General features: G+C 48.2%; 1 protein-coding gene across 4 annotated transcripts in view; it reads left to right on the plus strand.

Annotated features, from left to right (window-relative positions):
• The window catches only part of PRR14 (proline rich 14), a 588115-nt gene that overhangs the window by 500356 nt on the left and 59989 nt on the right, over window positions 1-27770 (plus strand). The window lies entirely within an intron of this gene.

The following is a 27770-nucleotide window of genomic DNA, read 5'->3' on the forward strand; positions in this document are numbered from 1 at the left end:
TTGGGTCAGGCGAAGGTCGGTCGGGAGGGTGTTCCAGGTCTTGGCGGCCAGGTAGGAGAAGGACCTTCCTCCTGTTGTTGCTCTTCGGATGCGGGGGACGGCGGCGAGGGCGTGGTTGGTCGATCGGAGGTGGCGTTTGGGAGCGTAGAAGTTGAGGCGGTTGTTGAGGTAGCTCGGGCCTTGGTCGTGTAGGGCTTTGTGTGCGTGGGTGAGGAGACGGAAGGTGATTCTCTTGTTGACGGGGAGCCAGTGCAGGTCTCTCAGATGTCCGGAGATGTGGCTGCGTCGGGGGATGTCGAGGATGAGTCTGGCTGAGGCGTTCTGGATCCGCTGGAGTCTCTTCTGGAGCTTGGCGGTGGTTCCGGCGTAGAGGGCGTTGCCGTAGTCCAGTCGGCTGGTGACGAGGGCCTGGGTGACCGTCTTCCTGGTCTCGGTGGGGATCCACCGGAAGATCTTCCGTAGCATGCGCAGGATGTTAAAACAGGACGCGGAGACGGCGTTGACTTGTCTGGTCATGGAGAGGGAGGAGTCCAGGATGAAGCCCAGGTTGCGTGCGTGGTCTGTCGGTTTGGGTGCGGTGCCCAGGGCGGGGGGCCACCAGGAGTCGTCCCAGGCGGAGGGCGAGGAGCCCAGGATGAGGACTTCAGTCTTGTCTGAGTTCAGTTTCAGGCGGCTGGTCGTCATCCACTCGGCTACGTCTTTCATCCCTTCGTGGAGGTTGTTTCTGGCGGCGGCGGGGTCGTTGGTCAGGGAGAGGATCAGCTGGGTGTCGTCGGCGTAGGAGATGATGTTGAGGTTGTGTTGGCGTGCGATGGCCGCAAGGGGGCTCATGTAGACGTTGAAGAGGGTGGGGCTGAGCGAGGAGCCCTGAGGAACGCCGCAGATGACTTCCGTGGCTGCAGATCTGAACGGTGGTAGGCGGACTCTGTGTCCTTCCAGCGAGGAAGGAGATGATCCACTCCAGTGCCTTCTCCTGGATTCCGATGTTGCTGAGGCGCTGCACTAGGGTGCGGTGGCAGACTGTGTCGAACGCCGCGGAGAGGTCTAGGAGGATGAGGGCCGCTATTTCACCGTTGTCCAGCAGGGCTCGGATGTCATCGGTGGCAGCGATGAGGGCGGTCTCGGTGCTGTGGTTGGCTCGGAAGCCAGACTGTGAGGGGTCGAGGGATCCATTCGTCTCAAGGAAGGCGGCCAGCTGCTTGTTGACGGTCTTCTCGATGACTTTGGCTGGGAACGGGAGGAGCGAGATGGGGCGGTAATTCTTGAGTTCGGTGGGGTCCGCTGTTGGTTTCTTTAGTAGAGCGCCGAGTTCGGCGTGCTTCCAGCTCTCAGGGAAGGTGGCGGTGTCGAAGGAGGTGTTGATGATGTCCCGCAGGTGGGGTGCGATGACAGCGTCGGCCTTGTTGAAGACGTGGTGGGGGCAAGGGTCAGTCGGAGATCCGGAGTGGATAGAGTTCATCGTGCAGATGGTGTCTTCTGTGTTGATCTGGGTCCAGGCGCTGAGGGTGGTGGTGGGGGCGTTGGTGCGGTCGTTGGGAGCGTTGTTTGTGGGCTGAAGCTGTTGTGTATGTCAGCGATCTTGTTGTGGAAGTAGGAGGCGAGGGAGTTGCAGAGGTCTTCCGGCGTTGGGGTTGGAGAGCTCTTTCACAATGTTGAAAAGTTCCTTGCAGTTGTGTGCGTTGTTGTCCAGCCGGTCCTTGAATGCTGTTTTCTTGGTGGCGTGGATCAGTTGATGGTGCTTCCGGGTGGCGAGCTTGAGGGTGGTCATGTTGTCCGGTGTCGGCTCCCTTCTCCAGGCTTTCTCGAGGGCTCGGCAGTTCTTCTTGGAGCTCTTGAGTTCGTCGGTGAACCATGGGGCCTTCTTGCTGCCGGGTCTGCTAGGCGGGGTCCTCAGTGGGGCGAGGTCGTCTGCGCAGTTGCTGATCCACTTCGTGAGGTTGTCGGCGGCCTGGCTGGGGTTCGCTGAGCTGGCGGGAGGGTGCTGGCTCAGGGAAGCGGCGAGCTGGTCTGCTGTGATCTTGTTCCAGCTTCTTCGAGCAACCTGTTGCTGGTGGTGGTGGATCGTGGATCTTCTGAAAGTGAAGTGGACGCAGCTGTGGTCCGTCCAGTGGAGTCCGGTGGCGTGGCTGAAGACGATGTCCTTGCTGGATGAGAAGACAGCGTCGAGTGTGTGTCCGGCGAGGTGGGTGGGGGTGGTCACCAGCTGCTTGAGTCCGAGGTTGGCGAGGTTGTCAAGCAGGGTGGTGGTGTTGCGGTCGTTGTTGTTCTCCAGGTGGAAGTTGATGTCCCCCAGGAGGATGTAGTCAGCGGAAGGGAGGGCGTGCGGGCTGATTAAGTCGGCGATGTCTTCGCTGAATTGTGTGCGTGGTCCCGGGGGTTGGTAGATGAGGGTGCCTCTGAGGGTGGTTTTGGGGTCCGTGTGGATCTGGAAGTGCAGGTGTTCGGCGGTTGTCAGGGTGTCGTCGGTGTAGGTCGTGATGCGTATGCTGTCCCTGTAGATGATGGCGATGCCTCCTCCAGTCTGGTTGCCTCGGTCTCTTCGGGTGATCTTGTAGCCCTCTGGGATGGCGATGGCGATGTCGGGTGCTGAGGAGTCGTTCATCCAGGTTTCCGTGAGGAAGGCGACGTCAGGAGCTGTGGTGTCGAGGAGGTTCCAGAGTTCGATGGTGTGTCTGTGGACGGAGCGGGTGTTGAGTAGGATGCACTTGAGGTGGTTGCTGCTGGTGTTCGGCTTGGCGGGTGCTGGTGCGGGGCAGGTCCGGATGCAGGCGAACTTGCAGGCGTGACCGCTGAAGGGTCCGTGGGTTCGTCTCGGGGTGGCTCGGTAGCATCCCGGGATTCGGCCGGTGTTTAGGGTGGCGGCGTCGTACGTCCGGCGGGTGGGCTGGGGTCCTCGGGGGCCAGGGGTCCTGGCACTGGGCGCGGTCCAGGCGTGGACGGGCGCAGACGGGCTTACCTTTGGCGCACCTTCGGCGCTCAATCGGTGCTCTCGCTGCGCGCGTCCGCTGCGCGGTCGCTATGGGGGCGTCATAAGAAGGGGGACGGTAGGGCGGGTCTGCTGGGCGAGCGGCTGGGCCAATGGGCCGGTGGTGGGCGGGGCCGCAGGGGGCCAGCGGCAGGAAAAGTGGCGAGCGGGCGGCTCAGCTGTGGCTGGGCCGCTCGGGGGTGCTGGGGGGGCGACGGTGTCGGTGGCGGCAGGCAGGAGGCTGGCAAGGAGGCTGTCTGGCTAGCAGGACAGCAGGCGAATGAGCAAGGGGGTGACCCGGCCTCGAGAGGTACAGTGGTCACTCCTGCGGCAACCAGGCTCTCCCCTTAAGAAGGGGGACGGGAGGGCGGGTCTGCTGGGCTGGGCGAGCGGCTGGGCAATGGGCCAGTGGTGGGCGGGGCCGCAGGGGGCCAGCGGCGGGAAAAGTGGCGAGCGGGCGGCTCAGCTGTGGCTGGGCCGCTCGGGGGTGCTGGGGGGGCGACGGTGTCGGTGGCGGCAGGCAGGAGGCTGGCAAGGAGGCTGTCTGGCTAGCAGGACAGCAGGCGAGGGAGCAAGGGGGTGACCCGGCCTCGAGAGGCACAGTGGTCACAGGTTGAAGGTGGTATTGACCCAAAGGAGTCACAACCAAGAACAGTGGAGGAAGAACTCTTCCATCCTGACCCCGCAGACGACCAGGCAAAAATATACATTAATCCTCAGACTGGTAAAGTCACAATCCTACGCAGGAAGAAGAGGCCACTAGACACTGACTCTCATTCCCCTATTCCATTGAAAAAGGACTTTGTGACCTCTCCATCTAGACCCTTCATTCCCTTCTATCCTATTATGCCTACTACTCCTTTTGCTCCTTACTCTCCTTCTCACCATGGGGATGATGAGGGTAACACTGGGGAGGATCACTGATTATGAATATCCACAGGAGCCTGAGCCACAAAATGTACCTTGGGAGGAGCCAACTGACCCCTATAACACGCATCCCATCCCTGATGTCTCCTCCTATCCAAATAAGCCTTCACCCACTGATGACACCATTGTCTTCAACCAGTTAATAGACAGGGCAGCACTATACCACAATGTAGATATGCACAATGACCCTGTCGAAGAAGACTTCTTATTTGACACCTTCCCAACATCAGAAAAGAGTGTCACAACACTTCCCATGCTGAAGGGAGTGCTAAAACACGCACCTAACTTTTTTAAAGATACAGCCAGGGCACGGGTAATCAATCCCAGGATTGAAAAAAGTATAGGGCAGCCCCAACAGACCCTACCTACATCAGAGGGCAGTTACCATTAGACTCACTAGTGGTAGCTAATGCACGCAAAAGGGTCAAACCACAGACAACGGGGGAAGCGCCTCCCCCTGAGAAGAAATCAAAAATATTAGAAGCCTCTGGTAAAAGAGTAGCAGCACAGCCCTCCAATTCATGGAGGATAGCCAACACTGAAGCTCTGCTAGCTCGTTACGACAGGGTGCATTATGATCAGTTTGAAAGCTTAACACCTTGGCTGTTAGGCGTTTTCCCCCTCCTGTGCTGAAAATTGCTATTCTTCTTTATTCATGACGAGCTCAGCTCGTCATCAGCACAGCTCAACTGTGCATCATGACGAGCTGAGCTCGTCATGAGCATCGAAAGGGTTAATGCAACACCTACCTGAGCCTTTTAAAGCCCAAGCTGATGACCTCATACAGGAGGGAAAGTTCATCACAAACGGCTCCATCAAATGTGCGCTTGATGCAGCAGACACCGCAGCCAGGTCTAGTAACACCATTGTTCTACTAAGGCGACCTGCATGGCTGCGTATTTCGGGCTTTAAGAACGAAGTGCAGTCCACTATTCTTAATCAGCCAGTCAACCAAGACTTCCTCTTTGGCCCTGCTGTCAACACCATTTTAGATAAAATGAAAAAGGACACAGAAACCGCAAAGTCAATGGGAGCATTGCAGTTTCAGCAGCATAGAAGTTCCTTTCGACACTCCTCATACAGGGCAGCTACACAAGGCAATACTTCCCAAACGTCATCATCATACAAAGGCAACACACAAAATTCCTTTACCAAAAACTTCAACAGAGGAGGTTATAGAGGAAACAATAATAAGGGAAGAGGACATGGAGGCAATTACACCAGAGCCTCCACTGCCACAAAACAGTGACTTATCACTCTACCTCCAGACCACCTAACACCGGTCGGAGGCAGACTCCAACAATTCCTACCTGTCTGGAATGCAATTACCACAGGCAGGTGGGTCAGACAAATTATCCAGTATGGTTATTGCCTGGAACTCACTTCTACCCCACCAAACATACCACCCAGGCACCGTCCTATGTCTAAAGAACACATCACCCTGCTACAACAAGAGGTGAAATGCATGCTGGAAAAGGGGGCCATAGAGCCAGTCCCTTTCCAACATCAAGGGACAGGAGTATACTCCCTATACTTCCTTATTCCCAAGAAGGACGGTTCCCTCAGACCAATATTGGACCTCAGACCTCTAAATCAATATATGTTGTCAGAGCACTTCCATATGATCACACTACAACAAGTGCTCCCATTACTACAGCAAGGAGACTTCCTAGCAACATTGGACCTCAAGGATGCGTATTTTCACATACCCATCCATCCAGCTCACAGAAAATATCTCCGATTCACAATAGAAGGGCAACACTACCAATTCAAAGTCTTGCCCTTCGGGGTAACCACAGCTCCGAGAGTGTTTACAAAATGCTTAGCGACAGTAGCAGCACACCTCAGGAGGCAATACATCCACGTGTTCCCGTATCTGGACGATTGGCTAATACAAGCGAAATCGTACCAACGGTGTGAAGAAGACATGTCAATAACCCTTCAGCTGCTGCACAGCCTTGGTTTCTCGATAAACTACCCAAAATCGCATCTGCAACCGTCCCACATACAACAATATCTGGGAGCCACTATAGATACCTCAGTGGCAAAGGCATCCCCAAACTCAGCGAGGATAGCCAGCATGCAGATGCTCATTCGGAAATTTCTGCCACAACACTCTCTGCCAGCTCGAGTCTTCATGCAACTCATAGGCATGATGGCATCCTGCATATTCATAGTCCCCCATGCCAGACTTCAAATGCGCCCATTGCAAGAATGCCTAGCACAGCAATGGAACCAGGCTCAAGGGCAACTAAAAGACCTAGTGTTGGTGGACAGTCGTGCTCACTACTCTCTGCAGTGGTGGAACCCACAAAACCTTTCCAAAGGGCGACTGTTCCAAGAGCCGGTTCCACAATTAGTACTAACAGCGCACGCATCACTGACAGGCTGGGGAGCCCACCTCCTTCACTACGCAGTACAAGGGCTCTGGACAAACAAACAAAAGAAACTGCATATCAACCAACTAGAGTTGCTGGCGATATTCCTAGCCCTAAAAGCATTCCAAAAATACTTGTGCAGCAAGACCATGTTGACCTGGACGGACATCATGACTGCAATGTACTATATCTAGAAAAAGGGAGGAACACACTCTCCACAGCTGTCCCACTTGGCACAGAGCATATGGAAGTGGGCAATTCCAAAATACATCTTTATCCTAGCAGAACACCTTCCAGGTAAAGACAATCAGATGGCAGACCTGCTCAGCAGGCACAGCCAACAACTGCACGAATGGGAGATTCACCCCAAAGTTCTCCAGCCATTCTCCCAAAAGTGGGGTCACTCAGAAATAGACCTGTTTGCAACAAAAGAAAACTCGAAATGCCGGTACTTTGCCGCCAGGTTCCAACATCCGTTGTCACAGGGCAATGCGATATGGATGAACTGGTCAGGCAGATTTGCGTACGCTTTTCCCCCAGCACCGCTGATTACGCTGGTGGCAATCAATCTGCGGCAACAGTCACTCACGCTAATCCTAGTTGCTCCCACATGGGCGAGACAACCATGGTATGGGGGGGCCACTTGGGAGAGGTGGATATCCGAGGCCTCTGGTCTCCGGCGAAGTTCAGGCTTCATATCAACCTTTTGGAGCTTCGGGCAATGCGACTTGCACTGAGGCATTCCTTTCCTCTGTCCAGGGAAGTGTGGTGCAGGTGTTTACGGACAACACCACCGCCATGTGGTATTGCAACAAACAGGGCGGGGTGGGTTCCTGGACCCTATGTCAGGAGGCTCTGCGCCTCTGGGCATGGCTGGAACATCAAGGCATTACCTTGGTGGTTCAACACCTGCCAGGTTCTCTGAACGCCAGGGCGGACAAACTAAACCGCCGGTGCTTGATGGATCACGAATGGCGTCTGAACTCGGACGTGGCGCAGGGTCACTTTCTGCAGTGGGGAGAGCCTTGGTTAGATCTATTCGCCCCCGGAGAGAACGCACAATGTCATCAGAGGTATACGCCTGCAGGTAGAACAAGTTTGTGGCATGGTGCGCAGATAAAGCTGTTGATCCCCTTTCTGACCCTCTTTCCGAGGTCCTTCTGTTCCTCCTTTCCTTGGCCCGGCAGGGCTCTGCTCTGGGCACTGTCAAAGGTTATCTTTCTGCCATCTCCGCCTTTCTAAGGCTCTCTGATCAACCTTCTCCTTTTTAGTCCCCGGTTGTTAACCGTTTTCTGAAAGGCATTACGCACACGTTTCCTCCTGTGCTGCTCATAATGCCTTAATGAGACTTGAATCTTGTCTTGACATATCTGATGTGCGCTCACTTTGACCCCCTTCATAACTGTCCTTTACATCTGCTCACTCTCAAGACAGCTTTCCTGGTAGCTATCACTTCTGCCAGAAGAGTGAGTGAGCTCCAGGCTCTTTATTCTACACCTCCTTTCCTTTCTGTTCATCCGGACAAGGTGGTTTTAAGGACCCGTCCTTCTTTCTTGCCAAAGGTTGTTATGCCCTTTAACTTCAGGCAGACCATCACTTTGCCCACCTTCTTTCCGCCTCCGCATCCTTTGAAAGAGGAAGAGAGACTGGACCCAAAACGTGCGCTCTCGTTCTATCTGAGGCGCACACAACCGTTCCGGGTGGATGACCAGCTCTTTGTTGGCTACGTAACGGCGGGAGGTCTGGGGCGGGATGGGAGTTGTGGGGGGGTGGGGGGGGGGGGGGCCGCATGTAACTATATATTTTATGGATCGATATTGCTGATGGAATGACTTGTTTGCAGTGACTCTGGGGGTCGGAGTGCTGCGATTATATTGTGATCCTTCAATAAAAAGTGTTTTTAGGAAAGAAAGAAAAAGTTCGGGCCGTGCACAAAAGGACCGTCTTTCGGTGGGTCGTTCTCTGCATCAAGGCCTGTTACTCGTTGGCTAAGAAGGAGCCTCCTGTGGGACTGCATGCCCAATCCACCAGGGCAACGGCAGCCATTACTGCTTTGGGAACCAGCATTCCCTTGCTAGACGTTTGTCAGGCAGCTACGTGACCCTCGCTGCACACTTTTGCTAAGCATTACTGCCTTGACAGTCAAGTCCAGAGAGACGGTTTCTTTGGCCGTTTTGTTCTCCGTGACTTTCTGGTGTAATGTTATTCGCAGACCCACCACCGGAGTTGGTATTGCTGGGGTATCTATTCTAAGGTACGGAATCTAACACTAACGTGTCTCTTTCAGATGCACAAGTTACTACTTGTGTAACGATATATCTGTAAGAGACATAAGAGACATTGGTTAGTGATAGATTCCTTACTGCCCCACCCATCCTCCCATTTCTGCGAACTGATTACTTGGGTTAAGGACATCCCTTTCACGGCCATAGTTTATTGGCACCAGTGGTCAGTTTCTTGCATGACTCTGTGTTCCTGGCGCGGAAATTTGTGTACAGAACTGACGTCCGCACGCATGGGTGGCACCTAAGTAGTCTCTGTGACGTCATATCGGCGCATACGACGCCAGCGACGGGCGCAGAGCCGCGGGACGCCTCCTACTGATGCGCAGGGGTACTGCTAGCAAAACGTTCCGGATCCAGTCTGACCCCTGGGGAATTCTAAGGTAAGGAATCTATCACTAACTAATGTCTCTTACAGATATATCATTACACAAGTAGTAACTTGTGCTATGGGCTAATTCGATTCATCAAAGCCTTCGTGGAAGGTTTTAAAGGAGTGAATCGCTAACACTACTCCCTGTTCTTTCCTGGCACCTTAATATGATACTTACTAGCCTTATGGGGTCCCCTGTGAGCAACTAAATTTGGGTCCACTACAATTTTTATCTATAAAAGTTGCTTTAGCCGCTTTCAGAAGAGTTAGTGAGCTTCAAGCTTTGTCAGTTGATGAACCTTTATGCAAGTACACAAGGACTACGTTATGTTAAGCACTCACCTTTGTTTTCTGTCAACATTAGTGTGCTGTTTAATTAATACTATCCCGTTGTATTCCCTTCTTTTTTCACCCTGACATTTCTGGTGGTGGTGACATAGCTGTACACACTTTAGATTCCCAAAGGGCCATCATGTACTGTGTTGGCCGTACTCCGATAATCAGGAAAACCAAACAGTTATTTGTTGCTTTTGCACAGCCCAAGCTTGGCAACCCTATCTCAAAAGCAGAGTTAGGATTATGAATTGTTAAATGCGTCCAGCTTTGTTATAAAAAACACACACACACACACACTGCATACCTAACCAAGAGCACATTCAGCTTGCAAGAAGGAGGCAACGTTGACATTCTTAAGTAATTTCCAGTACAGCAGAATCACAACAAGTACTGCTTTTTGAACGTCCATACCCGTCAAGAAGCACTAATAGGGCAATCAGTACAATACATTGTTCCACGTCTTCTGCCGCTGGTTGCAAGATACAGCTTTAGGGTTTAAGCTACTACTCATTGATATATGCACAGCATGTGATTTGCAGCTACACTGAGACAGTAGGTTTGCCGCCTGTAGATTCATGTGTGCCCTACCCACCTACCTAGATGCAAGCTCTAGGCAAAACCTTTCAACATTCTACTTTGTTTCCTCTTCTATTTGCATAATACACAGCCTCTATAATATCATTTCACTAGTAACAAGCATTGAAGATGTCAATAGGTCTCGCCTTTTGGACCTATTGGCTTTGCCCATGCTATGCACCAATGCTGTTCGGCATTGTCAAACAAAAACAAAAGGGTGATGACATTGCCCATATTGTGACATTCCATGCATAGATCTGCCAACAAAATGATGCAGGCGGCTTTTCTTTTTTTATGTACAGATGTAAGATGGCAGACACCACTTAGAGTGGCAAATTAAAAATGGAAATGCTGGCGAGGAGTGGGGAAGCAACGGAGCTATGCATATATTAAAAATAAATCCAGATGAATGGGAAGCATCATGAAGTGCAGGTCGGTCAGTGTTTAAGGGGGAGGCAAAGATCACACAACGTGGGGAGCACTAGAAAAAGCATGCACACTCATGGAGTGTTGAAAGAAATAGAAAAAACTGTTCCCTAAAAGTAAACCGTGGGTGAATAAAAGTCTGCCAAGAAAGGATAGCTAAAAAGCAAGCAAATGTAAGTGACAATATAGCTATCCGGTGGTAAGCCCACTGTAGGAATTTGTAACAAGACAGGTTGTACTGTCTGTTAGAAGAGACCTGAAACACAATCTGAGGTGGGAGCTGTGTCCTGATGCACTGTGGGTTTCAGGAGAGGTAATGAGGGCCCTTGAAACTAAAAGTGCTCTTTGAAGAAAAATTATTTGTAACGTTCCAAGCCCAACATTAAATGGCAGTAATGTGCACATCATGTGGATCTAGAGCACTAAAGCCTGCAGACGGATTGTTACCACCAAGTAACATTTTCTTTTTATCACAAAGTCCATCTGTTCTTCCAGTTGGCTTGTCAGTTGCATAAACTGGCAATTCAGCCTCTAAAACCATGTCAGTTACTTGTTGAAAAGTCTCATGCTTTCCGAAGTGTTAAACAGTCGATGTAGCTTCTGGAGAAGTAATGGTTACAACTATTTCTTTGTGTCTGGAGCAGGAGGTACTGAATTTACAGGAAGTAATAGGTTACCATAGTGCATTGTGTGGCTTGTTTTTAGTCCACCTTCCTTGACCCACCAACCTCTTTTATTTCCTGTATTTCTTGAGTATAAATCCAGATGTTAGAAAATTATATGTAATCTACACGGAGCTCAGCTACGCCAAGGACAGTCCCATGCTTTACATAAGCCACTGCTATTTAAAGGCTCTCTATGTGAATTTAGCTTACATATTCTTGTTGTGGCCTTGTTAAATGCTTTCTGGAAAGTATGTGGCGACTGCATTCTTTGATGTTCTTGGCAATGAGGCAAATGAAAATCCAAGTCTGGGTACCATTTTTGGAACTGAATTTATTAGCGCTAGTAAATTTCCAATATATGAAATTGTGGCCCCTTCGGTTGTAAACCATTAGCACGAATAGCGGAGTACTTAAAATGAGAAAGGTTGTTAGTGTGCGAGTTTTAAGTAGCATTGCTACCACTGCCTATTTCTAGTGTTCCTCACTGAAGAGTAATTGGCAATCAATCTGCTTTCTGACAACCTACAATCAGATGGTGTAATTAAACTTGGACCTAAAGAAAGTTTACAGCATTAAATAACTTGGCAAAAGATAAATCTGTAGCTATTATGACAGGCTCACACACTTAGGTAGTTGACAAGTATAGAAGTGTACCACACACCTTGAATGCATTCAAACAAATGCTGTAAAAGAAAGTGTCTCTGACAGCATCTTTAAAGGGGCCATTAAAACAAACACTGCTTTGGGAATCTGTGATTACCAAAGTTTTATATGAAATGGCACACTCACAGCAATAGTGGGTTTGAGTTTTGAATGGTCCCCAGCTTTGTGACCAATGCAATAGTTTCATTGTGGATGGTACTTGCTGCTATCATCCCTGCATTTTACGTCTACTGCTTTCTTCCATGAAAGCGTGCCTTTTGTTTGTTCGTATATTTGTCAAAATAACGTAGTAAATTGGAGTCGAAGATGCACATGCGTTAAAATAACTTTCTGAGAGAAAATTCAAGATGCAAAACATTGTCCTTGTAAATATTTTAGATCAATTGTATCTTTTTATTTGTCTTAGTTTGGTCTGATAGTGAATCATATGAACATTTCAGATTGCTATTCAAAAGCCGTAACCTATTCTCACTGTGATACAATTGTATCTCAATACATTTCATTCAGTTATCCTTTTATTGGGAATTCTGCATGTTGCTAACGCAACACTTATTTTAAATGAAACTTTAGAACCAAAATAGATCTGTAAAAATGCAAGCAGAAACCTAAGATTGTGAGTTAAACCTTAGTCATTTAATATGCATCTGTTGTATGTGATGCAATTCATACCTGTTCCAAATCCAGTCAAGCAACCCACCTAATTTAGTCCTGTTGTATTCTGAAAAACAAAAACAGGTTGGTCTAAGATATTCATAATCCTTTTTTTTTGTCTTAAAATCTGGTTTTAGGTAGATTCCAACATGTGTGCATATTTTGATCTACATAGCTGTGTTACTTAGAGAAATATATTGTTTTAAACATTGTTTTGGAGCACTCTTCAGAACTTGTTGCTTTGGTCTCAATTCACTGCTGTCTTTTTCTTTGTGGGCTCATCTCAGGAAATGTGGATTAAGGTTATCTGCAAATCTTTGGCTCTGTGAATCAATACAGTGTCTGTTCATAATTGACAGCACATGGAAATACTAGAGATGTCCAATTTAGCAACCAGTGGTCTCTAGTAGGGTGTTCTACCGTCCCCTCCAGGAACAGCAGGAATGGTGACCAGAGCACAATTGAAGAGCTGGTATTAATCTTTGTAACGTTTCTATCTTCAGGAGTTTCAATGGTTGCCCTACAGAGATGATGGCTTGTGCCAACTCCTTGGCCAGATGTGACTCCCGCCCATTAGGTAGCCACTTATGATGAGGATTTCAAAGTACGCCAAAACATGCAATGTATTCTTAGGGCAACATAGACTTTTTTTCTACTCTCCTGGTGGTATATTGAAAAGATTAGCAATCCATAGTGGCCCAAAGCATTAGGTAGGTTTATGTTCTTTGCAAATTCATCTAGGCATACTCCCTCCTACCCAAGACCTATTGGTCTGTGATAATCTTTTGATTTTCTGCTTCGCGTATGGAAATGGAACTGCAGCATTGCTACTAGTGTGTTTGTGACCACTTACTGTATAGCAACAGTTCCATTGAGGGTCCTTGTTAAGGAATTCTACAACAGCATGGAGTTCTTTAAATTATTCTATAATTCCTATTAATAATCCGTATTCTGAGAGTTCCGCCTTTCTGATTTAATTACAGAACAATGTTTTTTTCCACTTACTAAATTCATGACAGAGTAATTTTCAGACCTGGCCAGCTCATCTTCACTGCTGTAATCATTGTGTATTTCGGGCTTCAAAATCATTGACCCTCTGCACTTCTGTATGCCCACTCCTGCCTAAGCAAGGGGTTCTTCCTCCTTCTGTGTGATTTCCTGTCCCTTCCTCTCAGTTGTGGGAGGACCGTCTCTCTGCAAATCATGCTTTTGAATATGACATAGATCCTTCGTTCCAAAAATACCATCGAGAATGTATATTGTTTTGGGGGGGGCAAGGCCTGCAGCCAAAGAAGATCGCCGCATACTAGGGCTGCTGCGTTAGCAGATTGCAGCAAAACACCCACAATCCATCATCATCCGTTATAAAAAAGGACACCTACCGCCGAGTGAAGTGGCGAAGCGTTGGTGGGCAGCAGCGGAGGTCGTCCGGAACCAGGGGCAAGAGTTCTCCTCCTGCTGGTCAGTGATCCGGGTCGCGCGTCCTGCAGTAAGATAATGGCACCTGCCGCTGAGTGCTGCTGACAGAAAGCTGTGCCTGATAGCTAAGCCTGGGGCACTGCTGGTGTGTGGCCGTGGAGCAAAGCTGTTGCCGCTCGGGAGAACTGCGGACTGAGAGAGCCGTGACTTGCTGCGAGAAGTGCCCCGTATCCTGGGGGCTCGGGATGCCCTGCTGGGGTGGCCTTCTGTGCTGCCTGTGACACCCCTGTGAGCCAGCTGCTGTGTACTGCTGCGGGTGGCAGTGGGCTCCTGCTGCCTGCGACATCCGAGGGAGCTGCTGAAAGTCTGGCGGCAGCGGCGCATTACAGCCGCTGGCCTGAGCGCCCAAGAAGACAGTGCGGGTGGGGGCGTTGAGCATACGGGTGGAGTTCTGGACTTTTTTGGTTCCGTCCAGAGGTGTCAGGGAACAACACCCAAAGACCCCGGAGTTCCACCTGCCTTGGTGCGCAAATGAACAGAAACACGGGCTTCTCGAAGGTGGCGTCAAAGACCAAAGGTTTATTACTGCAGGGACACAGAAGTCACAGAAACTACGCATGGGCAGTAACCAGGAGCCTGTTCGATTTGTACATTGAGGGTTGCTCCTTATATACTAAAAATTGTGCTCCAGGCAAATATTTCACATGCTAGTACATTCCTAAACCTTTGTGTCTTAAACAATAAATATTTGGCGTTACACAGGAACTGTCGATAATATCTGATGTCAAACATCACGAAGAGGGGTTCCCACTAGTCCATCACAATCCCTTGTCAATATTGCATTCAAGAGCCGGACCGCCTCATCGTAAATTTCGTTACCTCCCCCTAATAAAAGCCCAGAAGGAAAGGAGCAGAGCCAGGTGCAGAAGATAGAAAATCGGGATAAGAGATGTTTGTGGGTTGTAAATGGGCAAGGCTACCGGCTTCGGCCGCCTAATCATGATCGGGACAATGGACACGAGAACCAGTTCAGGTGGGCTGGCCTCGGGCTGAGGAGGCAGCCTTTGTCGAGTCATGTAGCTACAGCGTGATCTGGTTTAAGGTGCACGTGTCATGAAAGAGGTGAATCTCCGGCTAAGGCTACGTGTCCTTAATCGAAATGAAGTGATCAGAGGTTATTGCATATGTGAGGGCAAGAAACACAAAATGGCGACCATGATCTAAGATGGATGCCGTGGGTAGATCAGAAATGTGTTCATAACAGGAGTGCTCTTGCTCGTATCGTAGCGAAAACACCAGGATATGCTAAATGGATCATTTGCGGTTCGCTGCTACCAATATTATGTATTTCCGACAATATTGAAAACACGGGTTCAGATCGTCACGGAACCTCAGACCCTCCTTTTGCCCTTACATAGGCAATTACTCAGTCTATGTCAGAATCTAATTCTATGCTCATCAGGTCAGTGACATGCTGTTGTATCATCATCCTCTCTCGTGCCTTTTCTCCAATAGCAGGTGGTTTCTTAAAACAGGTTGCAGCACAAAGACTACACAGAGCAGGACCACACTGGATAATCAGGCAGCATGAGAATAGGAATACTAAAATGACACTGATGACCATTAGAACCTTCCACCCCCACGCTGAGATCAGAGTCCAAAACCACTCCATGAAGGACCAGTTTCCCTTGTCTACATGTATAGAGTCGGAAATCTTGTGTAGCTTAGAGATCGCCTCATAGACTGTTGGAGCATTATTAGGAATAAAGACACAGCAGCTCGATTGGATCATTCTGCATACCCCACCTCGGTCTGCAAGTATAACATCTAGAACCATACGGTTCTGCAATGTCATGAGTCTATCCGCCTGAAGCTCAGCTGTCAAATTACTAAGGGCACCAGCAGTTTCGGTAATAGTAGATTCAACTACCCGTGTTAGCTGACGTATGTTTCTACTATTGGCCATAGGCCCCCAGAACGGAAGGAAGCCTTTGAAGAAGTCTCCAGCTTCCTGACCAGCAGTATCTTCTTTACTGAAGATACCTCTCGCTATTCTTGTTCTGTGGTAATCAGATGAAGCAGTGTACGTTGGAGGCAACAATCGAGCAATATAGCATGAACCTGAAAAGTCGGCAGGTAACCATGTATATGCCCTGTTTCGACAAATGAAGTAGGTACCCCTAGCAGTAAGGAAGGCAGGGGAAGAGTTAGCCGGAAACACATAAGTCTCAACGCACTCACTCCTCCCCAGCTGAGCTCTTGGATTTCTCCCGTTACCTTGCAAACAGACCTGACCTCGGTGTGGTACGACCCAGATTGGAGTTGAGCTTTTACGCTTGCTTTCTCCTAAACTAAGGCGATACTCTGAAGTATTCCAACTTAAATACACCCGTAGTTCGTCTCTAGGATATGATGGAGTATTATTGACATCCTTGATCATATCAATAATTCCCTGGACTAAAGCTTTATTGGCAGAGTTATATTTAGTGGAACGTGGTGGACGTGGAGGGTAAGTTTCAAGGGCATAAGCAAAGATGGTTTGAAGGGCCTGAAATGATCCATTGTAGCTGAAAGGTAAAACCAGATAGGGAATACCTTTATCCATAGTGTGGGGTATCAAGCCACACACCCAGCAGTCTGTAGTGTTAACTACTAGTTGGTGTTGGTGCAAGAGCTGTACAAAAGTGTTGTTAATGAACTCTGAGCGTCGGGCTTGCTCATGTTCGGGAAACGAGTGAAAAGAGTGTATAGAAGAAACAGTAGAAGTGGCAGGTTCAAGGGGAGGTACTGTAGTAACTGGCACCAAAATCAAATTTATACTAAAGACAATTCCACCCACCAATGTTGCTAAAATAATCAAAAATATAATGGCACATTGCATCAGAAAGCATTTGCTATGAAGAATTCTATTAAGTCTGTTTCTGCGAACATAAATCACATTTTCTCGTTGCAGCGCAGGAAGCTCCATCTTCTACAATCCGCTCGCGACCACTGATGATGTGTACGTAGATGAAAATGCCTCTATCAGCCCTGGGAGTTCCCAGAACCAACAGAAAGATCGACCTTGTGTCAGACCCCTGCAAATTCAAACTAGGCACACAGCCACGACCCTACGGCTACCCAGACGGCAAGGCAATTAAAAAAAAACAACAAACAATAGCAAACTTCCTGGCTGAAGGCAAAAGTTCAATATGTATATATCAAAATCACAATGTGCAGTTGCCTGCTTTATTTGTCCATTTTTCGTTTTCTCAAGTTGTATCTCTGTTTCGCAGGTACTGTCTGATCGGGAAATAGTGTATCACTAGCAGCTGTTGCAGAGTTTAAGTTCGCAGATAGCAAAGTTTCTTCTGATGCTGGAGACAAATGTTCAGTGTTCAAAGGAGTCTTTTCAGGAGGAGAGTCAGGTTTTGGAGTGTCAGTAATCAATTCGGCATCGCTGAAAGGAACAAACTTCGGTGTGCTTTCAGATTCGGAGGCACCAATTCCCTTCTTTATCCAGTCGTCGTAAGGTAGCGGCAAGGGTACACGCTTAACATGCGACGCGTGCACCCAGTGCTTGCGGCCGGCTACACGAACTGCTGTCCTTGTTGTCAGTAGGATCTGGAAGGGCCCCACAAATCTTGGCTGAAGGTTCTTCGTCCTCGCGAAGTTCTTGATGACCACCAGATCACCCGGTTTCAGCTGATGCCCTGGACTCTCCGGAGGTTTTGGCAGAGCATCGAAAACCTGTTGATGAATAAGACTCAATTTAGCAGTCAAGTCGTAAAGGTAGTCTATCAACATAGGGTATTCTATGGAATTAAATTCTTTAGGCCTTGGCACACCCCAGATATTTGCCGGGCGGCCAAAAACGATTTCATATGGACTAAGCCCTACTCTAGAATGTACAGTTGCTCTCGTTGATAACAAGGCCAAAGGAAGTGCGTCTGGCCAGGCTAAACCTGTGGATGCTTGTATTTTAGCTATTTTCAGCTTGAGGGTACCATTGTAACCCTCCACTAAACCAGCTGACTGAGGAGGGTTTGCACTGTGAAATTTTTGTTTCAAACCTAGGCCTGCACACACACTCTGCATAACTTTCCCTATAAATTCACTTCCATTATCTGACCATACAATCCGTGGCATGCCATACCTAGGGAAATATTCTTTGAGAAGAATTTTGGCAGTTGATAAGGCAGTATTGTCCTTCAGTGGATATGCTTCTATCCACCTGGAAAAAGCACAGACCACCACCAGGACATATTTCAAATTATTACAGCGGTCCATGTGAATGAAGTCTAACTGTATCACTTCAAAAGGGCAGGAAGGAGGAGCGAAATGACCAGCAGGTGTTGGAGTTCCCTTGCCAGGATTATGCATCAGGCATACCATACAGTTCTTCACTACTCTTTCTGCACACTTACTGATTCCCTCATTATTCCAGACCGGAGCCAACATCTTACAGATACCTTTAGAACTTATATGTGCTACTCCATGCGCCATTGTCACTACTGCAAGCACATACGCATCAGGCAACATCCAACGCTGCTGTTCTGTCAAATCAATCCAACAACCATTCGAATCCAACTTGCCCGTACTCTCTCTCCATACACGTTTCTCTTCCTCAGTTGCTTCTTTCTGAATCTCTTTCACACTTTCCATTGTGTCCTCACACATACCAGATTCAGCAATCCATCTTGCAGACGTTGCAACATACATTCTGCTCATCGTGTCTCTAGCTGTCTGTTTAGCAATTTCATCAGCAAAAGCATTCCCACGACCAACATCATCCGTGATTGCTTTATGAGCACTGCACTTCACAATCGCAACTTCAGTCGGCAAGGTTAGAGATTCCAACAAGTCGTTAACTAGCTGACCATGTTGGATCTTAGTCCCATGGGACGTAATGAAACCTCTTTCTCTCCACAAACGGCCGAAACTATGGGCCACGCCAAATGCGTACTGACTATCTGTAAACACATTCACTCTCTTTCCCTCAGCTAAAACACACGCTCTCGTTAGAGCTATTAATTCTGCAGCCTGGGCAGAATTCTGACTCACTCTTGCAGTCTCCACAATCGTCTTCAAAGTCGTTACTGCGTAAGCAGCAGTCACATCACCGTTCTCTAATTTAAAACATGATCCATCCACATACAGCGTACCATCCGGATCGGATAACGGAGTATCCTTCAAATCAATACGTCCTTTTGTCTCTTCCTCCGTTTTGAAACAGCAGTCATGTGACTCGGAATCACTCGACTCATGATCAGTCGGCAACAGTGTTGCTGGATTCAATACATTACATCTTTTAATCTGAATATGACTCGCTAGTAATGTCAGCTCGTAACCAGATAATCTCGCACTAGTAAGGTGTTGTGTCTTCGTTCGGTTCATGAGTGTATCCACTGCATGAGGAACCATGACCACTAGCATGTTGTTCATCACCAAACCAGCAGATTGTCGAATGGAAGCCGCAGCTGCCGCTGTAGCTCTCAAACAACTAGGCAACGCTCTGGCTACCGGATCTAATGTTGATGAAAAATACGCACAAGGGCGTTGTTTGTCACCAAACTTCTGTGTCAGAACACTCAACGCGCAACCTTCTCTCTCGTGAACGTAGAGCGTGAATGGCTTACTGTAATCAGGTGTACCCAATACAGGAGCTGAACACAATGCTTTTCGTAATTCAGTAAAACTCTCTTGACATTCATCAGACCATGGCACCGGACTCGGAACATTTTTCCCAGTCAAAGCTACCAACGGTTTCGCTAACAGAGAAAAATTCGGGATCCACTGCCTACAGTAGGAGGTAATACCTAGAAAGGCACGTACTTCTCTCTGTGTGCGTGGAACACTCATTTGCGTAATTGCTTTTATTCTTTCTGGGGTCAACTTCCTTCCCTCCTTTGACAAGAGATGACCTAGGTAGGTCACTTCTTGGCAGCAGTATTGCATCTTGGAAGGTGACACCTTGTGATTCAAATTGGACAAGTGATGAAGTAACGAAACTGTAGCTGCTTTGCAAGTTTCCTTGTCATCAGCAGCCACTAAAAGATCGTCTACGTACTGTACTAGGGCAGAACCTGGAGGAAGGACAAAGGAATCTAACTGACTTTTTAATGTTTGACTATAAATCGATGGACTCTCACAGTAGCCTTGTGGAGCGCGTTTAAATCTGAAACTTCGACCTCCTAAACAGAAGCCGAAAATATCTCTGCTTTCCTCGGCTATCGGAATGCTGAAAAAGGCATTCTTCAAGTCGATGACTGAGAACCAAGTGGCTGAAGCAGGAATCAATGTTAACAAGGCAGTAATGTCTGGAACCACAGGAAACTGCGGAACCACAATCTTATTGACTTCCCTAAGGTCTATGACAAACCTGTACACTGGAGGCTTTGTGGGATCAGTTCTCTTTAAGATCGGTAATACAGGACTATTGCAAACATTTCCCCTAGTTTCTTCAACCACACCTTTCTTAATCAAGTCTTGCACAATCAATAAAAGTGCACGTTCGCCTTCACTGGATATTTTATATTGAGGAATTCTTGGAAATTTTACATTTGCTTTTAAAGTAACTACATATGGTGGTATTTCTAAAAGGCCTACATCATTAGGACCAGTCGCCCAAAGAGAATCAGGGAGTGAACGCAGCTCTGGTGGGAGTGCATCCATAGACAAGTACATCGGAGAGGTGATTCTTTTACCCAATGTAAGCTGTACCCCTTCCGGAGAACAGTACAATGTCGCATATAGTCGTTTTAACAAGTCTAAACCAAGCAGATTTTCATTACAACCTGTCGTCAAAATCAAGGGTGCTTTCAATTGACACTGTCCAACAGAAATAGACAAAGGACTAGATATCGGGTTGTAAACAGGGGCGCCTGAAAAACCTACGGAAACATTTGTTGAGCCAGACAAAGGTGCGCCAGGGAGTTTCGCATGAATGATAGAACTTTTTGCGGCACCAGTATCCAACAGAAACGGTTCGACTACACCTGATGTTGCTACTGCGACATAAGGCCCACTCTGATCCACTGGAACTGATACTACTCCCTCTCTCTGTCTATGGCTGTCCTTGTACCCATTTTGTTGAAATCCTTCATCCACTTCACAATAGTCTTCAACAAGATATTGTTGAGATCTATTTTGCTGAGCTGACTGTCCATTTCGTTGATCAAAGTGATTGGAAGGACGATCATTCGTTTGCGGAGGCATAGCACCTCGCCCTCGACCTCTAGAATTCTGCACAAAACCACCACGACCTCTCTGAGCTGCTGCCGCATTATTTTGCGCTAGGATCGGACATTCATTCTTGTAGTGACCCTCTTTCTTACAATACGCACACTGGTTCCACTGATATTGAGGCCTCGTTGAATTACAATCTGTCCTCTGATAGGAACCCTGTTGCATATTAGACTGATTCGTGCGAGGCGGATACGCCTGCTGCAAAAGAACCTTAGTCTTTAAATCTTTCGTTTTCTTTTCTGATTTCTCCTTTTCCTCTTTATCCCTATTTTCGTAGTACTGTGCAGTCGCAAGTATTTGCGCAGTTGTAGAAACAGCCCACGCACTCTCTGAATCCTTTAATTTATTGCATAATTCAGGTAACAAATTATGCACGAATTTGTCGACAAATAGTCTCTGTCCTCCTTCTGTGCTCATATCCTGACCACTATGATCTACAAAAGTCTCTTCGAACCTCGTGAAGAAGTCGGAGACACTTTCGTCTTTCTTTTGCTTGCATGCCGATAACTTGTCCCAATTAACACGCAATGCTGGCATCAGAGTCTTCATTAGATCAATTATTCTACCTGGAAGATTAGCGATTAGGGGTTCGGGTTTCGCGCCACCTACTTGCTGACCATCTGCTGCAGTGATAGCTGCCCAATCACCACCTAAGGCTGCTTGATGATCCTCTCTACGAATTTTAGCCCACACTGGTTGTGGAACTACATTACCAAACAACATATCGATGTCTGCTAAGTTCATTATACAAGCCTCAACTGTCTGTGTTAATTCCTTGTAATATCCAGCAGGATTTTTACGCGGATCTGGCAAGGCCTGTTTCACCGCTAGCACTTCAGCTCGCTTCCATGGAATGTGTATCCACACTCGTTGGAACTGTGCTGGAGCAGCTGCAATACCCGCATTATCATCACGTTGTATTGCTTCGCGCCAGATTGGAGGAACCTCCCTTATAGGATATTGGCGACTCAGCTTCATTTTACCTTTCTCTAAATCTCTCGGTGAACGAAGAGATGGATCAATCCTAAAACTTAAAATTAGTTCCATCGCTTCCTCTATATTATCACCCACTATCATTCCAGCAGCAAACTCTTTCTGAACTTTAATTAAATCTTCCAAATCCGATTCAACATCATCTTCCTCTATTTCTTCACGTAACAACGAGCACATCTCATCAAAGACGTACCGTTGTGTTGGTTCCTTCCACTGCATAAATGTGTCTAGCACATCTTTCGTACTATATCTTCTACTCTTCGAAACCCATCTGAGAGCCATCGAATCTAAAATTCCCCGTTCCTCAGTGCTTGGATGCTGACTACGTCTCTGAACAGAATCAGGAGTAGGAGTCTTAATTAAAGTTTTATAGAAAGGAGATAGTATATTAGACACAGAATCAGTGATTCTTCGACGCACAGAAAGTGGAGTCAACACACTCGCAGACGTAGAAAACACAGCAGAAGTAGGAACAGATTGCGAGGCAGTCGGAGTATCAAGAAGAATAGTTTGTGAAGTAGTAGGTGTGAGCGAGACAGATACAGGTATAGAAGTCGGCAATCCAGGAAGAGGAGGAGCCGTAGGAACATTCACATTAACCACGGGAGGTACAGGAACTTGATTCTGAGGGACAGGAACACCAGGTTGTCCAGCAACCGGCAATTGAACATTAGGAACAAGTGGAGCCGTAGCACCTTGTGCATACGGTGGAGGTGACCGTAACAAATAAGACAACAGAGGATCGTTTTCGGGATCCTCTAGTATCTTAGCTGTTTTCGATGGCAAGGCAGGATAGCACTTGTCGATCGCTAAATTATGCTCTCTAATGGCCACCTCTATAGCTTTCTCGCACTCATTGTCTTGCAGCTCTTTAGTTGCTTGCTCTAGAGTCAACTCTTCTTTCTCTTTCTGTTCTTTCTTAAATTTCTTCATTTCTCTCTGTTTGGATTCTTTTCGCCAGTAACGGAAAGAGTCAAACATTGCCGGCCGGGCTTTCTTCCTAAACAATTTCGCTTCTAAATTGTCAAGAATCTCGGGTTCAAAACTACCATGCAGTGGCCAACTAAGGACACCATCCTTCTTACAATAACGGACCCACACCTCATTATAAGATATAGGACCCACACCATGCTTACAGTATAAATCATAAAGGGGAGTCCCAATCGGAGGAACCAGACATGAATCCTCCAATCGTGAGTCACTGTTGCAACCGAAACAAGACAGCATTTTCCGACTTACCATTTTCAGTCTGGAACACAAAACAAACAAAACACGGAACAAATATGTGCACTCGAACCAAGAACTTAGGCCTACCAAAACCAAACTAATGTATCGATACCCAAACTGAACCAAATAGATTATCGTAACCAGAACAACTAGTGATAATCTTACGAAACCAAACCAAACCAAGAACCAATCAAGGATTTTAACAACCCTCACAAAGTAACCAGCTAGCTATCACTAAATACTTAACTGAGGCACTGAAGACGTCACCAAGGAGAAACCCGTCACGTTTCGCTGTACTAAGGGCTGCACCTCGGGTCCAAGACAGGGCGACGGTCAAGGCAACGGCCCACTGCAGCCGTCCTGAACGGGAACCCTCGTGGAAGAGAACTTCAGGGCCACTTTTGCGATATGCCGGGATCGATGAAGTGGGGCGCCTCCCTCAGGAATCTTCACACGAAGCTTCTCGAACTCTTCAGGCTTTTGGACCGGTACCGAATGACGTCGCCCCACGTTGGGCGCCAATTGGAGTTCTGGACTTTTTTGGTTCCGTCCAGAGGTGTCAGGGAACAACACCCAAAGACCCCGGAGTTCCACCTGCCTTGGTGCGCAAATGAACAGAAACACGGGCTTCTCGAAGGTGGCGTCAAAGACCAAAGGTTTATTACTGCAGGGACACAGAAGTCACAGAAACTACGCATGGGCAGTAACCAGGAGCCTGTTCGATTTGTACATTGAGGGTTGCTCCTTATATACTAAAAATTGTGCTCCAGGCAAATATTTCACATGCTAGTACATTCCTAAACCTTTGTGTCTTAAACAATAAATATTTGGCGTTACACAGGAACTGTCGATAATATCTGATGTCAAACATCACGAAGAGGGGTTCCCACTAGTCCATCACAATCCCTTGTCAATATTGCATTCAAGAGCCGGACCGCCTCATCGTAAATTTCGTTACCTCCCCCTAATAAAAGCCCAGAAGGAAAGGAGCAGAGCCAGGTGCAGAAGATAGAAAATCGGGATAAGAGATGTTTGTGGGTTGTAAATGGGCAAGGCTACCGGCTTCGGCCGCCTAATCATGATCGGGACAATGGACACGAGAACCAGTTCAGGTGGGCTGGCCTCGGGCTGAGGAGGCAGCCTTTGTCGAGTCATGTAGCTACAGCGTGATCTGGTTTAAGGTGCACGTGTCATGAAAGAGGTGAATCTCCGGCTAAGGCTACGTGTCCTTAATCGAAATGAAGTGATCAGAGGTTATTGCATATGTGAGGGCAAGAAACACAAAATGGCGACCATGATCTAAGATGGATGCCGTGGGTAGATCAGAAATGTGTTCATAACAGGAGTGCTCTTGCTCGTATCGTAGCGAAAACACCAGGATATGCTAAATGGATCATTTGCGGTTCGCTGCTACCAATATTATGTATTTCCGACAATATTGAAAACACGGGTTCAGATCGTCACGGAACCTCACGGGCCCTGAGTGTTGCCGGACCGGCACTGACGCTCCCCCCGCTTGGGATACGTGGTGCAAGGGCGGCACCTACCTCACTCGGGGCCCGGACTACGTCTGGCCCCTTTCATGACAGCGGTTGGCCCTGGGGAAGTGTGCGAGGCCCTGCTTACGGAGCGAGGCTGAGGGTGTGTGGGTCCACGGTACCCAACGTTTGTAAAGGACTGCCTCAGGGGGCATGGTAGCGGGTGGAGGCCTGTCTAACGAGTGACAGAGGCTGCACCATGCAAGACCGGCAATACCGGTGATACTGTGAATGACCGCATTAGTAAACAGAGGGCCATAGTGAGGTGGCGGCTTTACAGTGATCAGACCAGCAGAATCATGAATGGGAAACGGAAGAGCAGGGTCGTGTACTACATCCCGTTAAACGTACTATAAAAGCCAAGCTGTCATAACATACGGAGGCAGACGGTCCCAGTGGTGACTTGTGTTTTGAACGGACAAGCCGTTATCTCTGCAGGGGCGGTCTGTATGGGGCAGGTTTAGTCAGTCACTTTCCCAGAATCACTTCAACGTCACTGACGCTGCTTCAGCCCCACCAATCTTTCTGAAGTACTGCCCTGTTCCGAACTGGCACACCGCCTTGTAGGCCAGCTTGCCTGCTATTGGAGGTGCACGAAACCTAGAAATAAACACTCGTCTTCAGGCTTCAGTCATGGGACATAACAGGCTGACGGCGCAAGGCCAAATAAATCAAATTGATAAATACACTGTCACCATGGGCAGGGAGGAGGGCTACCGCGGAGGGAGCCAGCAAAGCGGGGCAGAGGATGACTGGCCTGACCCCTTGCTTAAGGACATTATGAAGGCCATAAAGGAAATATGTGGCAATATGGAGCCCAAGTTGGACTCTGTCACGGAGTTAGTCAACCTTCTTCGCGCAGATTTCAGGAAAATGTCAGACAAGGTAGCAGAGGCGGAAGGCAGTATTGGGAGCCTACAGTCCAAAACGAAGAGACTCGAGGAGCAAGTTGCCAAACTTACCAAAAACCAAACCGACATTGTGGCTCGCCTGGAGGATCAAGATGGTCGGGGGTCCCGGAGGGAATGGAGGGCCCGTCCGTGGACTGCTTCTTGGAGGATCTGATCCTTAACCATCTGAAGCCGAAACACATTTCTTACTTTTTCTCGGTGGAAAGGGCACACCGCGCGTTGGGAGAGAGGCCCAAGCCTGGGGCCCCTAAGCGTACTATCATTGCCTGGATCCTGAACTATAGGGATCTAGATGCTATCCTTCGGCATCGCGAGTGTCTGGTGATTTGCAGCTTGAAAACGCCACTATTCGCTTCTTCCCGGACTTCACGCTGCATGTCCAACGACTGCGCAGATCCTTCGAAGGGGTCAAGAGAGCCCTCAGAAACCAAGGAGTAAAGTATATGATGTTGTACCCTGCGCGACTTAAGATCCTTGATGGCAAGAAAGCTTACTTCTTTGACTCAACGGCAGAGGCGGACGACTGGATGGAGGGCTGGCGTACAGTGGGCCGTCGGAGTGGACCGCGACGATCAACACATGATCACATTGGCCAGGACGCTCAAAATAAACACACGCCACCACGAGAGACCAGAGAGAGCGAGCAGACTTCAATTAAGTAACTGTATCAGTAAGGGTTGCATGTGGTGTTTTCCCAGGGGGGGTTGGGGGGGCAAGCTTCCTGGGTCTTTGTATTTACAGGGGTGCCGGGTAAGGCGCTCCGAGACTGTGGTCATCTCCAGCTTGGCTCAGTCGGGGGGCTCAGTCGGGGCCTCATAGTTACCACTTGTGAAGGTATAATGTTTCAGCAGTTGTTTTCGGGGCTGGGGGGGGGTCCTTTAATTTGTTCCGTCCATGGGGTATGCAGTCCGGCAATCAGGTGTGTCTTTATGCGGATTGCTGGCTTATGTTCCCTCGCTTGGTTGACATGTGGATGATGGGGCGACAGGCACTCTGCTAGTTTGAATGGTGAGTGGTTGGGGGCCCACTTAGCAGTGAGGCAGGAAGGGGGGGGGGGATTGGATGGGGGAGGGGGGGTTGGTTTGAGGGGAAGTTTGTTTGGCTCATGGCGACTCAAATTCAACTATATGGTTGTTTCATCTGGGGGATATGCAAAAGATGGGGAAGATCTGAGGTTTTGTGGGGCTATGTATGGGAATGGGTGACCTGGCACACACAAGGATTTGGACGTGGAACGTCAATGGTTTGGGTAATAAGGTCAAGAGGACACTAGTTCTGCAGCACGTGAAGCGCCACTCCCCAGACGTAGTGCTCCTACAGGAGACGCATCTTCGTGGGAACAGGTGCAAGGCTTTAGACAGATTTGGCTACAAGATGGTGGCCCACTCAGGGTTCACATCTGGATCCAGGGGAGTTGGATTCAACAGTATTAGGGTGTCTTTCAATGATTCACATGCTTGAATATTCCCAGTCGTCGGAGTGGGAGTCCCACGGTAAATAAAATAGCAATAACATACTCATAATATGTATATGTAAAAACATAACACAGGAAATATACTTTAGAAAAAGTCAGTAAATGCCCAGACATAATTCCTACATAGGAATACATGGAAAGAGAAAAAACACTTGTAGCCTATTCCTTTCATTATGCTGGTCCAAATTGTAGCCAATCAGGCGCCAGCAGCCCTCCAGAACCTTCTCCTCAAAGCTCAGTACCTCAGATTTTCTACCGCTCATCGTGTGAAGGGAGTCTCCCTGAGCTCTGCTCAGTTTTCCAATTTTCTTCAGGTTTTTCCTGTGATTTCAGCATGTCTTCAAGTAAGAAGTCTTTATTTAGACCTTGCTCTTCTTGTGGAAAGCTACGCCTTTACTCTGAAGATCCACATAGTAAGTGTATGTTTGAGGCATGTGGGCTGCTGAATTCATATCTGTGCATAGATTTCCACCTAGTGTTGGGTCTGGATGATTGCACATTGTTGTCCTGGAAGAGTCTTCGAAGTATCACGAGATAGGTGGCTCCTCCCTCGGACTACAGTGCGCATGGGCATCCTCTCCATCCCCAGATTGTTTTTTTCCGCCATTGGGTTCGGATGCATTTTCCTGTACTCCAAGTTCAGAATCGAAATAAACTTCTCTAATAGGCCAAAAGGCCTTCGGATTTGTCGGTATTGTTTTCGATCGGTACCGAAAAGCGTTCTGAACAATTTACGTGC

The sequence above is a fragment of the Lissotriton vulgaris genome, chromosome 7, assembly GCF_964263255.1.
Source record: "Lissotriton vulgaris chromosome 7, aLisVul1.2, whole genome shotgun sequence".
Taxonomy (NCBI): Eukaryota; Metazoa; Chordata; class Amphibia; order Caudata; family Salamandridae; genus Lissotriton; species Lissotriton vulgaris.